The sequence below is a fragment of the Balaenoptera physalus genome (genome assembly GCF_965194825.1).
Source record: "Balaenoptera physalus genome assembly, chromosome: 19".
NCBI classification, from domain to species: domain Eukaryota; kingdom Metazoa; phylum Chordata; class Mammalia; order Artiodactyla; family Balaenopteridae; genus Balaenoptera; species Balaenoptera physalus.
In genome coordinates, this window is record NC_138900.1 from 48,329,200 (window position 1) to 48,345,045 (window position 15,846).

Below are 15,846 nucleotides of genomic sequence, written 5' to 3' on the forward strand. Positions count from 1 at the left end.
CCTAGTCCATCCCGGTCTCCTCTCAGAGCCCCATGCCTTCCCTCAGCCTCTGTACATGGCCCCCAATCCTACCCCGACTCTACACAGCAGGCAGGGCCTCTGGAAGCTGGAGCTGCCACACCTTTTCCAACTGACAAATGAACCAGATGAGTGATACACATCAGCAGTGAGGGAGGAAATCAATCTAATTAGCTGGTTGACAACAGTGATTGAGCAGCTGGCACTTTAGTGGGGTGTGTGGACCCCAACATTGGGGTCTGCCTGAAAAACCTCACAATCAAAAATGAGAACAGGAAGCCTCTTTGCCAGACTTAGGACTTGAATTGGGTAGGTGGGAGATGAAGCTCACTTCAGCAAGGCCCCTGCTCCTTGATTTCCTGCAGGATTTCCTGGGCAGTGTGTCTCCCAGGGATGATATTTTGCAAACTGTGCTCTGGATAAACACTACTTCCTGGAGCTCTCAGGGGGCAATTTGTCTTAATTCCAATTTTGCTCTAATTTCACTAGCAATTCTTTTTTGATCCATTGGTTATTTGAAATGTATTGTTTAATTTCCAAACATTTGTGAATTTTCCAAATTTCCTTCCATTATTGATTTCTAATTTCATTCCATTGTGGTCAGAGAGCATAAATTTTATGATTTAAATCCTTGTAAATTTACTGATACTAGTTTTATACCCTAACATATGTTTTATCCTGAAGAATGTTCCATGTGCACTAGAGAGGAATATGTATTCTACTGTTGTGATGGAGTGTTCTATAGTGGTATGTTAGTGTTGTTCAAGACTTTTATTTCCACACTGATCTTCTGTCTAGTTAGTCTATCAATTATTGAAAGTCTAATGCTAAAATCTCCAGCTATTACTGTTGAATTGTATATTTCTCCCTTCAACTCTTGTCAGATTTTGCTTCATATATTTTGAGTCTCTGTTGTTACGGGCATATAATCTTATAATTGTTATACCTTCTTGATGGATTGACCCTTTTAGCATCATAAAATGTACCTCTTTACATCTAGTCACAATTTTTATCTTAAAGTCTATTTTGTCTGATATTAGTATAGTCACTCCAGCTCTCTTTTGGTTACTGTTTACATGGTATATCTTTTTCTTTCCTTCTCTTTTCAGCCTATTTGTGTCTTTTAATATAAAGCTTGTCTTCTGTGAACAAAATATAGTTGGATCAGGGCAGTTTATCCATTCTACCAATCTCTATTTGATTGAAATGTTTAATCCTTTTACATTTAATTACCAACAAGGTAGGGTTTATGTCTGTCATTTTCCTATTTGTATTCTTTGTCTTATGTCTTTTTTGTTCCTCTATTACCCCATTATTGCCATTTTTATGTTAAATAGATACTTTATAGTGTACCATTTTAATTCTCTTGACGTTTCTTTTACTGTATTTTGTTTTTTTCTTAATGGTTCTCCTAAGGATTATACTTAAAATCTTAACTTATAACAATCCAGTTAGAATTTGTACCAACTTAAGTAGTGTACAAAACTTTGCCCCTAATAGATCCACTCCCTCCCCCCTCCTTTGTGCTATCACTGTTGTACATATTACATTTTTATACATCGTATGCCCATCAACATAGATTTATAATTATTGCTTTATACAGTTGTCTTTTAAATCATATAGGAGGGAAAAAAGAATTACAAACTACATATATACTGCTTTTTTTTTTTTATAAATGTATTTATTTTATTTATCTTTGGCTGCATTGGGTCTTCGTTGCTGCGTGTGTGCTTTCTCTAGTTGCGGTGAGTTGGGGCTCTTCATTGCAGCGTGCGGGCTTCTTATTGCGGTGGCTTCTCTTGTTGCGGAGCATGGGCTCTAGGCGCGCAGGCTTCAGTAGTTGTGGCTCGCGGGCTCTAGAGCACGGGCTCAGTAGTTGTGGTGCACGGGCTTAGTTGCTCCATGGCATGTGGGATCTTCCCAGACCAGGGCTCAAACCCGTGTCCCCTGCATTGGCAGGCAGATTCTTAACCACTGCACCACCAGGGAAGCCCTATACTGTCTTTCATATTTATCTATACAGTTACCTTTATCGCTGATCTTTATTTCTTCACGTGGATTCAAGTTACTGTCTATTTTCTTTCATTTCAGCCTGAATGATCCCTTTAGTATATTTTGTAGGGAAGGTCTGCTAGTGAGGAATCTATTTTATCTGGGAAGTCTTGATTTCACCTTTATTTTTTGCAGGATAGTTTTGCTAGATATGGAATTACTGGTTGATAGGATTTTTCTTTCAGCCCTTTGAATGTCATCCCACTGCCTTTTGGCCTCCCTGGCTTCTGATGAGAAATTGAGTGTTAATCTTATTGAGGAAACGTTTTATGTGATAAGCTGTTTCTCTCTTGCTGCTTTCAATATTCCCTCTGTCTGTGATTTTCAACAGTCTCATTATGATGTGTCTAGAGTTGATCTTAGGAGTTCATTGAACTTTTTAGATGTGTAGATTAATATTTTTATCAAATTTGGGAAGTTTGGGACCATTATTTCTTCAAATATTCTGTCTCTTTCTCTCCCTCCTTTCCTCTGGGACTCTCATTATGCATATATTAGGATGCTTGCTAATGTCCAATGGGTATCTAAGGCTCTATTAATTTTCTTTTTTCTGCTCCTCAGACTAGATTATCTCAATTAACCTATCCTCAAGTTTGCTGACCCTTTCTTCAGCTAACTCACATTTGCTCTTGAGGTCTTCTAGTGTATTTTCCTTTCACTTATTGTACTTTCAACTCCAGAATTTCTATTTGGTTCTTTTTCATACCTCTTTATTTATTTATTTTTTTAATGTCTGAAACATTTATATTAACATATTTCCATACAAATAACCCAATGAAAGTTTAGTATTAGTTGTTTTGTTTGTTTGTTTATACTGCAGGTTCTTATTAGGCATCAATTTTGTACACATCAGTGTATACATGTCAATCCCATTCGCCCAATTCAGCACACCACCATCCCCACCTCACCGCAGTTTTCCCCCCTTGGTGTCCATATGTCCATTCTCTACATCTGTGTCTCAACTTCTGCCCTGCAAACTGGCTCATCTGTACCATTTTTCTAGGTTCCACATACATGCATTAATATATGATATTTGTTTTTCTCTTTCTGACTTACTTCACTCTGTATGACAGTCTCTAGATCCATCCACGTCTCAACAAATGACTCAATTTCGTTCCTTTTTATGGCTGAGTAATATTCCATTGTATATATGTACCACAACTTCTTTATCCATTCGTCTGTTGAGGGGCATTTAGGTTGCTTCCATGACCTGGCTATTGTAAACAGTGCTGCAATGAACATTTGGGTGCATGTGTCTTTTTGAATTACGGTTTTCTCTGGGTATATGCCCAGTAGTGGGATTGCTGGGTCATATGGTAATTCTATTTTTAGTTTTTTAAGGAACTTCCATATTGTTCTCCATAGTGGCTGTATCAATTTACATTCCCACCAACAGTGCAAGAGGGTTCCCTTTTCTCCACACCCTCTCCAGCATTTGTTGTTTGTAGATTTTCTGATGATGCCCATTCTAACAGGAGTGAGGTGATACCTCATTGTAGTTTTGATTTGCATTTCTCTAATAATTAGTGATGTTGAGCATCTTTTCATGTGCTTCATGGCCGTCTGTATGTCTTCTTTGGAGAAATGTCTATTTAGGTCTTCTGCCCATTTTTGGATTGGGGTGTTTGTTTCTTTGATATTGAGCTGAATGAGCTGTTTATATATTTTGGAGATTAATCCTTTGTCCGTTGATTCATTTGCAAATATTTTCTCCCATTCTGAGGGTTGTCTTTTCGTCTTGTTTATGGTCTCCTTTGCTGTGCAAAAGCTTTGAAGTTTCATTAGGTCCCACTTGTTTATTTTTGTTTTTATTTCCATTACTCTAGGAGGTGGATCAAAAAAGATCTTGCTGTGATTTATGTCAAAGAGTGTTCTTCCTATGTTTTCCTCTAAGAGTTTTATAGTGTCCAGTCTTATATTTAGGTCTCTAATCCATTTTGAGTTTATTTTTGTGTATGGTGTTAGGGAGTATTCTAATTTCATTCTTTTACATGTAGCTGTCCAGTTTTCCCAGCACCACTTATTGAAGAGACTGTCTTTTCTCCATTGTATATCTTTGCCTCCTTTGTCATAGATTAGTTGACCATAGGTGCGTGGGTTAATCTCTGGGCTTTCTATCTTGTTCCATTGATCTATGTTTCTGTTTTTGTGCCAGTACCATATTGTCTTGATTACTGTAGCTTTGTAGTATAGTCTGAAGTCAGGGAGTCTGATTCCTCCAGCTCCATTTTTTTGCCTCAAGACTGCTTTGGCTATTCGGGGTCTTTTGTGTCTCCATACAAATTTTAAGATGATTTGTTCTAGCTCCGTAAAAAATGCCATTGGTAATTTGATAGGGATTGCATTGAATCTGTAGATTGCTTTGGGTAGTATACTCATTTTCACAATGTTGATTCTTCCAATCCAAGAACATGGTATATCTCTCCATCTGTTGGTATCATCTTTAATTTCTTTCATCAGTGTCTTATAGTTTTCTGCATACAGGTCTTTTGTCTCCCTAGGTAGGTTTATTCCTAGGTATTTTATTCTTTTTGTTGCAATGGTAAATGGGAGTGTTTCCATAATTTCTCTTTCAGATTTTTCATCATTAGTGTATAGGAATGCAAGAGATTTCTGTGCATTAATTTTGTATCCTGCAACTTTACCATATTCATTAATTAGCTCTAGCAGTTTTCTGGTGGCAGTTTTAGGATTCTCTATGTATAGTATCATGTCATCTGCAAACAGTGACAGTTTTACTTCCTCTTTTCCAATTTGTATTCCTTTTATTTCTTTTTCTTCTCTGATTGCCGTGGCTAGGACTTCCAGAACTATGTTGAATAATAGTGGTTAGAGTGGACATCCTTGTCTCGTTCCTGATCTTAGAGGAAATGCTTTCAGTTTTTCACCATTGAGAATGATGTTTGCTGTGGGTTTGTCATATATGGCCTTTATTATGTTGAGGTAGGTTCCCTCTATGCCCACTTTCTGGAGAGTTTTTATCAGAAATGGGTGCTGAATTTTGTCAAAAGTTTTTCTGCATCTATTGAGATGATCATATGGTTTTTATTCTTCAATTTGTTAATATGGTGTATCACATTGATTGATTAGCGTATATTGAAGAATCCTTGCATCCCTGGGATAAATCCCACTTGATCGTGGTGTATGATCCTTTTAATGTGTTTTTGGATTCTGTTTGCTAGTATTTTGTTGAGGATTTTTGCATCTATATTCATCAGTGATATTGGTCTGTAATTTTCTTTTTTTGTAGTGTCTTTGTCTGGTTTCGGTATCAGGGTGATGGTGGCCTCATAGAATGAGTTTGGGAGTGTTCCTTCCTCTGCAATTTTTTGGAAGAGTTTGAGAAGGATGGGTGTTAGCTCTTCTCTAAATGTTTGATAGAATTCACCTGTGAAGCCATCTGGTCCTGGACTTTTGTTTGTTGGAAGATTTTTAATCACAGTTTCAATTTCATTACTTGTGATTGGTCTGTTCATATTTTCTGTTTCTTCCTGATTCAGTCTTGGAAGGTTATACCTTTCTAAGAATTTGTCCATTTCTTCCAGGTTGTCCATTTTATTGGCATAAAGTTGCTTATAGTAGTCTCTTAGGATGTTTTGTATTTCTGCAGTGTCTGTTGTAACTTCTCCTTTTTCATATCTGATTTTATTGATTTGAGCCCTCTCCCTCTTTTTCTTGATGAGTCTGGCTAATGGCTTATCAATTTTGTTTATCTTCTCAAAGAACCAACTTTTAGTTTTATTGATCTTTGCTATTGTTTTCTTTGTTTCTATTTCATTTATTTCTGCTCTGATCTTTATGATTTCTTTCCTTCTGCTAACTTTGGGTTTTGTTTGTTCTTCTTTCTCTAGTTTCTTTAGGTGTAAGGTTAGATTGTTTACTTGAGATTTTTCTTGTTTCTTTAGGTAGGCTTGTATAGCTATAAACTTCCCTCTTAGAACCGCTTTTGCTGCATCCCATAGGTTTTGGGTCGTCGTGTTTTCATTGTCATTTGTCTCTAGGTATTTTTTTATTTCCTCTTTGATTTCTTCAGTGATCTCTTGGTTATTTAGTAACGTATTGTTTAGCCTCCATGTGTTTGTCTTTTTTACGTTTTTTTCCCTGTAATTCATTTCTAATCTCATAGCGTTGTGGTCAGAAAAGATGCTTGGTATGATTTCAATTTTCTTAAATTTACTGAGGCTTGATTTGTGACCCAAGATGTGATCTATCCTGGAGAATGTTCCGTGCGCACTTGAGAAGAACGTGTAATCTGCTGTTTTTGGATGGAATGTCCTATATATATCAATTAAATCTATCTGGTCTGTTGTGTCATTTAAAGCTTCTGTTTCCTTATTTATTTTCATTTTGGATGATCTGTCCATTGGTGTAAGTGAAGTGTTAAAGTCCCCCACTATTATTGTGTTACTGTCGATTTCCTCTTTTATAGCTGTTAGCAGTTGCCTTATGTATTGAGGTGCTCCTATGTTGGGTGCATATATATTTATAATTGTTATATCTTCTTCTTGGATTGATCCCTGGATCATTATGTAGTGTCCTTCCTTGTCTCTTGTAACATTCTTTATTTTAAAGTCTATTTTATCTGATATGAGTATAGCTACTCCAGCTTTCTTTTGATTTCCATTTGCATGGAATATCTTTTTCCATCCCCTTTCAGTCTGTATGTGTCCCTAGGTCTAAAGTGGGTCTCTTGTAGACAGCATATATATGGGTCTTGTTTTTGTATCCATTCAGCCAGTCTATGTCTTTTGGTCGGGGCGTTTAATCCATTCACGTTTAAGGTAATTATCGATATGTATGTTCCTATGACCATTTTCTTAATTGTTTTGGGTTTGTTTTTGTAGGTCCTTTTCTTCTCTTGTGTTTCCCACTTAGAGAAGTTCCTTTAGCATTTGTTTTAGAGCTGGTTTGGTGGTGCTGAATTCTCTTAGCTTTTGCTTGTCTGTAAAGCTTTTGATTTCTCCATCAAATCTAAATGAGATCCTTGCTGGGTAGAGTAATCTTGGTTGTAGGTTCTTCCCTTTCATCACTTTAAGTATATCATGCCACTCCCTTCTGGCTTGCAGAGTTTCTGCTGAGAAATCAGCTGTTAACCTTATGGGAGTTCCCTTGTATGTTATTTGTCGTTTTTCCCTTGCTGCTTTCAATAATTTTTCTTTGTCTTTAATTTTTGCCACTTTGATTACTATGTGTCTCGGCGTGTTTCTCCTTGGGTTTATTCTGTATGGGACTCTCTGCGCTTCCTGGACTTGGGTGGCTATTTCCCTTCCCATGTTAGGGAAGTTTTCGACTATAATCTCTTCAAATATTTTCTCTGGTCCTTTCTCTCTCTCTTCTCCTTCTGGGACCCCTATAATGCGAATGTTGTTGCGTTTAATGTTGTCCCAGAGGTCTCTTAGGCTGTCTTCATTTCTTTTCATTCTTTTTTCTTTAGTCTGTTCCGCAGCAGTGAATTCCACCATTCTGTCTTCCAGGTCACTTATCCGTTCTTCTGCCTCAGTTATTCTGCTATTGATTCCTTCTAGTGTAGTTTTCATTTCAGTTATTGTATTGGTCATCTCTGTTTGTTCTTTAATTCTTCTAGGTCTTTGTTAATCATTTCTTGCATCTTTTCAATCTTTGCCTCCATTCTTATTCCGAGGTCCTGGATCATCTTCACTATCATTATTCTGAATTCTTTCTCTGGAAGGTTGCCTATCTCCACTTCATTTAGTTGTTTTTCTGGGGTTTTTTCTTGTTCCTTCATCTGGTACATAGCCCTCTGCCTTTTCATCTTCTCTATCTTTCTGTAACTGTGGTTTTTGGTCCCCAGGCTGCAGGATTGTAGTTTTTCTTGCTTCTGTTGTCTGCCCTCTGGTGGTTGAGGCTATCTAAGAGGCTTGATGGGAGGCTCTGGTGGTGGGTAGAGCTGACTGTTGCTGTGGCGGTCAGAGCTCAGTAAACCCTTAATCCACTTGACTGTTGATGGGTGGGGCTGGGTTCCCTCCCTGTTGGTTGTTTTGCCTGAGGCAACCCAACACTGGAGCCTACCCGTGCTCTTTGGTGGGGTTAATGGCAGACTCTGGGAGGGCTCACGGCAAGGAGAACTTCCCAGAACCTCGGCTGCCAGTGTCCTTATCCCCACGGTGAAACAGAGCCACCACTCGCCTCTGCAGGAGACCCCCCAACACCAGCAGGTAGGTCTGGTTCAGTCTCCCCCAGGGTCACTGCTCCTTCCCCTGGGTCCCGATGCACACATTACTTTGTGTGTGCCCTCCAAGAGTGGCGTCTCTGTTTCCCCCAGTCCTGTCAAAGTCCTGCAATCAATTCCCACTAGGCTTCAAAGTCTGATTCTCTAGGAATTCCTCCTCCCGTAGCCGGACCCCCAGATTGGGAAGCCTGACGTGGGGCTCAGAACCTTCACTCCAGTGGGTGGACTTCTGTGGTATAAGTGTTCGCCAGTCTGTGAGTCACCCACCCAGCAGTTATGGGATTTGATTTTACTCTGATTGCGCCCCTCCTACCGTCTCACTGTGGCTTCTCCTCTGTCCTTGGACGTGGGGTATCCTCCTTGGTGAAGTCCAGGGTCTTCCTGTCAATGACTGTCCAGCAGCCAGTTTTGATTCTGGTGCTCTCGCAAGAGGGAGTGAGAGCACGTCCTTCTACTCCGCCATCTTGGTTAATCCTCCCATACCTCTTTATTGATATTCTCTATTTGTTGACACACCACTCTCATACTTCTCTTTCATTCTTTAGATATGGTTTCCTTTAGTTCTTTGAAAAGATTTTAAATAACTGGCTTAAAGTATTTGTCTAGTAAGTCCAACCTTTGGGTTTCTTTAGGGATAATTTCTATTGATTGCTTGTTTTCTTGTGAATGGGCCATTCTTTCTTATTTCTTGGCATGTCTCATAATTTCTATAGAAAATTGGATATTTAAATAATACAATATGGCAACTGTGGAAACCAGATCCCTAACCCCCAGAGTTTGCTGTTGCTGGGTTTTGTTGCTGCTGCAGTTTGTTTAGTGACTTTCCTAAACTAATGCTGTAAAGTTTGTACTCTTTGTTGTGTGCGGTCACTGAAGTCTCTGTTTGGTAGCGGTCAGTTAGCAATTGGACAAAGTCCCTTAAATGCCTGGAATGAATAAGTCTCTCAGCATTTGCCAAGGAGTTCTGTGTGTATGTTGGGGAACTCCTTTGATACTCAGGCAGGCAGTCTACAAATCTGCCTTAGCCTTAACTTTTTGTTGCACAGAGCCTTCAGGTCAGTCAGAGGTGAGAGCTTAGGGCCTTCCCAGGTCTTCTCTGAGAATGTGCACATCCCTGCACATGTGAGTGGCCTTTTAGATTCCCAGGAATATGCCAAAGTTTTTCAAAGCCCTCTGTGGACAGCTCATTCCCTAACTTTTCCTTTAAGACTTTTGGTTAGCTTCTTGTTTGCCCTAGCTGTTATCATTGCCTCAGGCAACTATGATGTTAAATGATTGCCACTGATTATTTTCAACAAATGCCCCCAGGAAAAAAAGGCTTGCTTGCATTAAGCAAGCTTCAAGCCAGGTCAAATAAACACAGCCTTACAAGGGAGGTCATCTAGGGAACCACCAGATGGGTCAAATGATGACAGTTATCTGGGAATTGAGCTTTGGAGGAGTTCCAATTCTGTTCTGCCCCTTCCAGTGGCTTCCAGGCTGCTGATTTTCACTATTAATTGTGGAGCTACTGGGTTTCAAGGCTACTACAGGACTGGAGAGAGGGGAATGGGACTATGGAAAGTTAAAACACTACAAAGTTCACTATTCTTACCAAGATTATCTGATTGTTTTTAATGAACACTCCTTGGATTGTTTCAAGCCTTTGGTTAATTTCCAGAGTTCTGAAAAAGTTGATTTTGATAACTTTTTCCAGTGTTCTCATTGCTTTTATGGAAGAGAGGATTTCCTTATTCTGCCATTTCTGCTGATGTCACCCCCTCAGGCTGGTTTTTGTGTTCTCTTTTCCTACTTGTCTGAAGTGCCTGCCCTCTGAACTCACAGTTTTCCAATCCCTGGAGCCCATGGGATCTCTTCACTACTTCCTCCTCCAAGAAGCCTCCCAGGCAGTCCCAAATCAGGCAGTCCCTATCCCTCCAAGCCTCCCAGAGGGGCCCAGCTCTGAGCACTTTGCCACTCTGGACACATCTTCTCTGACTCCTATTTACCCTGAGGCGGGAAGAGTGATCCTCATGAAAGCTAAGGGCTCACCTCTCAGTTTGGAACCTTTAGTGGACACCAAGAAAGGGCACAAACGCAGTGTTCCCTGGAATCTGCTTACCACACTGCATATACCTGCTCCAGCCAACCATGGGCCCCCCACCTGGCCAAAGTGGGCAGGAGCTGCAAAGGTTCTGCGCCCTTCCCCAGTTCAAACCTCTGAAGCCAGCATGACCTTCCTCATTTCACAGATGACTAAAGTGAGACCGAGAAAGGGATCTTTCTGGAACTCTGCCTTTCTGGGAAGGCCCTAAGCTCTCTTCTCTGGCTGACCTTGAGGCTCTGTGCAATAAAAAGTGGCCAGAGTCACACAGCAAGTTAAAGAGAGAGTTGGGAGTAGCACCCGCCTCCTGGCTCCCAGGAAAATGTGGATCTGCGGGAGACTTCCTCGGACCTGGGGGCTTGGAGGCTGGACCAGGAAACATCATCCACGCCCACTGTGCTAGTCATGGAGAAAATGACCACTAGGGGGCGCGCGGCCTCAACACACGCTCAGGACTCGATAGCATCCCGGGGATGGAACACCACGGTATCCTGACATAGACCTCCGGTTCCAAGGGGCCTGGACCTTGGCAGAACCCAGATCAGAGAGGCAACCATGGGGTCTGGCCCCAGAACTCACTCTGCACCTCCCCTCCTGCCAGTCTCTGATGCGGAAAAGAAAGGCAGGTACCTAGTTCCCCATAGGTACCTGTGGCCTCCAGCAGCACTGATGACAAACAGAATCTCAACTAGAGGGAGCAGCTGGCCCTGGCTGTGGGATCCGTGGGCATGTGCACCCCATTATCCTTTCCTGCACCAGGGGCCCCTGCCTCAGTGTCCACACTCAGCCCTCCTGCTCTGCTACACCCTGCTTTCGCCAAGCCAATCCTGGAGCATTGACTCTGGGCCAGAAAGAGCAGCCATCCTTGAGCACCCTGGTTCCAGGCATCGCCCAGGTCAAGAATCCTTACCACAAATTCTACTGTCCTCGAAATGGTAGGTTGAATCTCTGCTCTTCACAACCAAAACTCTAGACCACCCAGCAATCCCCCTTCTAAGGACATAGCCTAAGAGACAAGTACAGCATGTATCTGCCACAGTGTTAATTTCAGGTATATACAAATCAAAAAATAGGAAACAACAGAAATGCCCAATAATAAAAGACTCGTAAGGTAAAATATGGCAGATCCATAAAACAATACTGGCAGCCATTAAGTCATGTGACATGGTGATCTTGAGTTGAACTCAAGGTCAAACAAAAAAGCTGAACTCAATGCATTATTTACAGTCAGATCTCAACTTTTTCTAGCAGATATCCACCTCCAGGCTTGGGAATTATGAATAATTTTTCTTTTCTTTTTAATTCTGTGTTTTCCAAATTTTCTATAATCAGCATGCATTATGTTTATAATCAGAAAAGAATGTTAGTTTAATGTTAACTTGTAAACACTTCCTTCTCACTGAAAAACAGTAAATTTGATAAGCAAAGTTTCCCCACATTATCATTTAAAGTTTTTGTTTTTTAAAAAAAAAAGGTTTTTGATTCACTATCTATTAATGCAACAGATACTTTAAATTAACTAATTGCTTTTGAACCCAGCAAAACAAGTTGTTGATTTTTTTAAAAAAATCATTCCTTTGAACTTAGTCCTGTGGGATCTTCATCTCTTAGCCTTTGGAGTTTTTTAACCCCAGATTTCCGGCAACTTTCTGGATCAGAACTATTATAGTCCATGGGATGAGGAAAACCTGGTTTTCCAGCCAAGTGACCCCATAGGATTCTGCAATGCATAGAAATATCCTAGGGACTTCCCTGGTGGCGCAGTAGTTAAGAATCCACCTGCCAATGCAGTGGACACGGGTTCGAGCCCTGGTCCGGGAAGATTCCACATGCCATGGAACAACTAAGCCCGCCCGTACACCACAACTACTGAACCTGCATTCTAGAGCCCACGAGCCACAACTACTGAGGCCACGTGCCACAACTACTGAAGCCCACGCACCTAGAGCCTGTGCTCTGCAACAAGAGAAGCCACTGCAATGAGAAGCCCACGCACCGCAACAAAGAGTAGCCCCCGCTCACCACGACTAGAGAAAAGCCCGTGTGCAGCAACAAAGACCCAATGCAGCCAAAATTAATTAATTAATTAATTTTTAAAAGAAATATTCTACATTACTCTTATACTACATTACTCAAAGATATAAGAGAAAAAGCTGAGACCAATTTCCCACAGTCCATCCAGAGGCCATCTGGGGATGTCTCGGAAAGCTGAGTGTCCACCCACTCTCAGGGACTTCACAGAACTTTGCAATGTGCTTTTGTAGCACAAGGTGTAGGAAGTGCCGTTAACCTGTGACGCTCCTGAGTAACGGTTGCTGGTGGGATGGTTGATGATGTTACACAGGAAGCTGCGCAAAGGGGTTTTGTTTTCATATGGGACTCTGAGCAGGAAGTGAGTCTTTACATCAAAGGAAGAAAACGAAACTCTACCTTTGAGCCCAGGGAACCAGAGAAGGCTTCTCCTGACTGAGCAGAGGGAGACCTACAGGCATAGGGTGCTCGGCAAGAAACAGAAAAAACCCTGCCTGGGGCATCACATAAAGCAGCCAACATTTTGTAGAGTGTAGAGAATAACAAAAAGTGACCAGGGGCTTTTTTTTTAAACCACGCACATGGTACAGCCATACAATTGAATACTATTGAGTAACAGAAACACTGATAAATGCAACAACTTGAGTGAATCTCAAATGCATTACACTAAGTGGAAGAGAGTAGATTTAAAAGACTACATACTGTATGATTCCATTCATACAATATTCTGAAAAAGGCAAAACTACAGCAGCAGAAAACAGATCAGGGTTTCCAGGAGTTGGGGAGGAGGGATGGTTTGATTAACAAAGAGAAGCTGCATGAGAGAGACTTTTCAGTATCTTAATTGTAGTAGGGGCTACAAAATGTGCATTTGTCAAAATCATAGACCTATACTCCAAAAAAGTGAATGTTACTGTACATAAATTTAAAAAAATTTTTTTAATTATCAACAATTTTTTTAATGGAGAGATATTTGATCAAGGCTGTCTCACTTTATAAGTGATCGATTTATTGGTTACTTCACTGGTGTGCAAGGTCCAGGTACACACACTTACTCGTTCCTTCTTTCTCTCTAAATTATCTGTTGAAGAATGTGCCAAATTCCCTTCATTCTATTCCTGACATCTCTTGAAGCCCTCTCCTCCTCTCCTCTACTGTTCCAACCTTAGTTGGGGCCCTCTTCGTTCTCTCTACTATGGTATTTCCAAAATTTTCCAATTGCTCTTCCTGTCTCCAGCCTCCAGTCATATTAAGCTACCTTTCCTCAGACACTTGGTAGGTTGTCTTACTGGTCAAAATATGCACTGCCCTTCTCTGTGGGAGGATTACACATTGCCTAACCCACTGATGTCAAACTTGGCCAGGTGATGCACTTTCTCAAATAAAATACGAATGCAAGAGACACTTGCCACTTTGGAGCAGAAACTTAAAGAGCCAGCTCATGGTTCCACCATCTCTCTTCTCTCTGCCACCAGCGATGAACACATAACTTGAGTGAAAAATAAACCTTCATTGTTGTAAGCCACTGAGATTTGCAGGTTGTAACCAAAGCATAATTTAGCCTAAGGTGACTAAAACTCTCCATGTAAGCTTCATAATTGTTCACTTTGTAACCTCTATGCATAGTAGAGACACAGGGCTGGCACTCAATACATATCTGTAGAATGAATAAATATAATAAGTGAATGAATAAACAGATGACCCCTGGGCCTTTGCACATGCTACTCTCTCTCTGTAAAAAATGACCATCTCTGCTTCTTCACTTGCCCAGCTACTCCTCAAATCACACCTCAGAGATATCCTCCTCAAAGAAAGCTTGCCTGCCCATCTCTCTATCCTCCCTAAGGCATCAGCATCTATGTTTATTTCTGCTCTCATAATAACTGTATGACTCCCCCCCACCCCGATGAGACCCTTAGGCAGGGCCAGGTCTGCCTCACCTTGGTGGCCCTGTTCCCAGCAGAGCCTGGCCCAGAACAAATGAGTGGACGAATAAATGAAGGAGTAAAGGTGTGGAGAGTTTTCTATTCCTTCAGCTAGCCACAGACTTTCCGCACTCCAGGCCTTTGCACAGGCTGTTCCCCTACCTGGAACATCAGTCCCTTCCCAATCTGCCAGCCTAACTGTTCCAAATCCTTCAGCATCAGCTGCCCCATCCACTGCACATCCCTGTCACAATTAAGTCACTCCCTCTCCCTTGCTCCCACAAACTTAACACATCCCTTCAACAGAGCCCTTGTCACATGGTGCTGAGGTCTTCCATGGTCTCTCTCTCTCTCTCTCCCTCTCTCTCTCTCTCTCTCTCTCTCTCTCTTTCTCTGAGCACTCTGAGGGCTGGGCTTCAGTTGCATTCATCCCTATGTCCTCATACCTAGGACTTTTTCTTTTTGGCCACGCCATGCAGCATACAGGATCTTAGTACCCCGACCAGGGATCGAGCCCGCGCCCCCTGTAGTGGAAGTGCAGAGTCTTAAGCACTGGACCGCCAGGGAAGTCTCATTCCTAGGACTTAATAATAATGACAGCAACAACAAAAATAATAATAATAACAAACCAGGCCTTACTCTGATCAAATAAATGGGTGAATGAATAGCTGAGTGAATGAATTAAGTGACTGGGTTCTAGCATGTTCTTACATCATCCCTCAGAAAGCCCAGGCTTCCCATCAGAGGATAAGTGACTGAATGTGACGGGGCTGAGCTGATTGACACTTTGTTACCACAGCTGACTCCTCTCCCAGGCCTCTGCTCCTGTCCCTAACCTCAAGGGCCACATGACCCCATCACTGGTGAGTGCAGGGGGGCCGTAAGGCTCAGCACATGGTCCCACTTCCCAAATACACCACCCACTTCCCCCAGCAGACCTGGCAGAGATGTCCCAGAGAGTGTAACTCCAGGAAAGTGTGTGCACAGGGTTGCCAGTCCTGAAGCGTCCTCTAATCGATTACCAACAAGGGACAACTGGGAGAGGGGAGGAGCAAACTAAGATATGCAGAAAAGGAGAAGAAGCAAGAAGGAATCTGGACCATCCCAAGGTCATTGTGCACGGCTAATTGTATAATTGACTGCAGATGTGATCGGGAATGCTAGGACAGTGAACACCCAAGGTCGAAAAACACTAATCACCTCCACAGAATGCCTCCCTCCTCTGACTCCTGCTCCAGGGAATCCCAAGGGAATCAAGCAGAATGAGAAGGGAAAGGAAAAAGAAGCACTTATTCAAAACTAATCCTAAAGACACACCTCCAGGAACTTCAATCACCTGGAAACCAACCAGGAACCAGAAGCAATAAAAAACTTCTATGTAACTGATCAATACTCATCAGAGATGTCAAGTTCATGAAAGCAAGGAAAGAATCAGGAACTGTTACAGACTGGAAGAATCTGAGGAGACACAACTATAAGCAAGGTGGGATCCTAAAGCGGATCTTGAAACAGAAAAGGAACATTAGGTAAAAACTAGTGAACTTCAC

The 15,846-nt window shown here is 41.6% G+C and overlaps 1 long non-coding RNA gene across 1 annotated transcript in view; it reads right to left on the reverse strand.

The window, feature by feature from the left end:
* The window catches only part of LOC309649479, a 69,414-nt gene that overhangs the window by 6,642 nt on the left and 46,926 nt on the right, over positions 1 to 15,846 (reverse strand). The gene's annotated exons all lie outside the window — the stretch shown is intronic.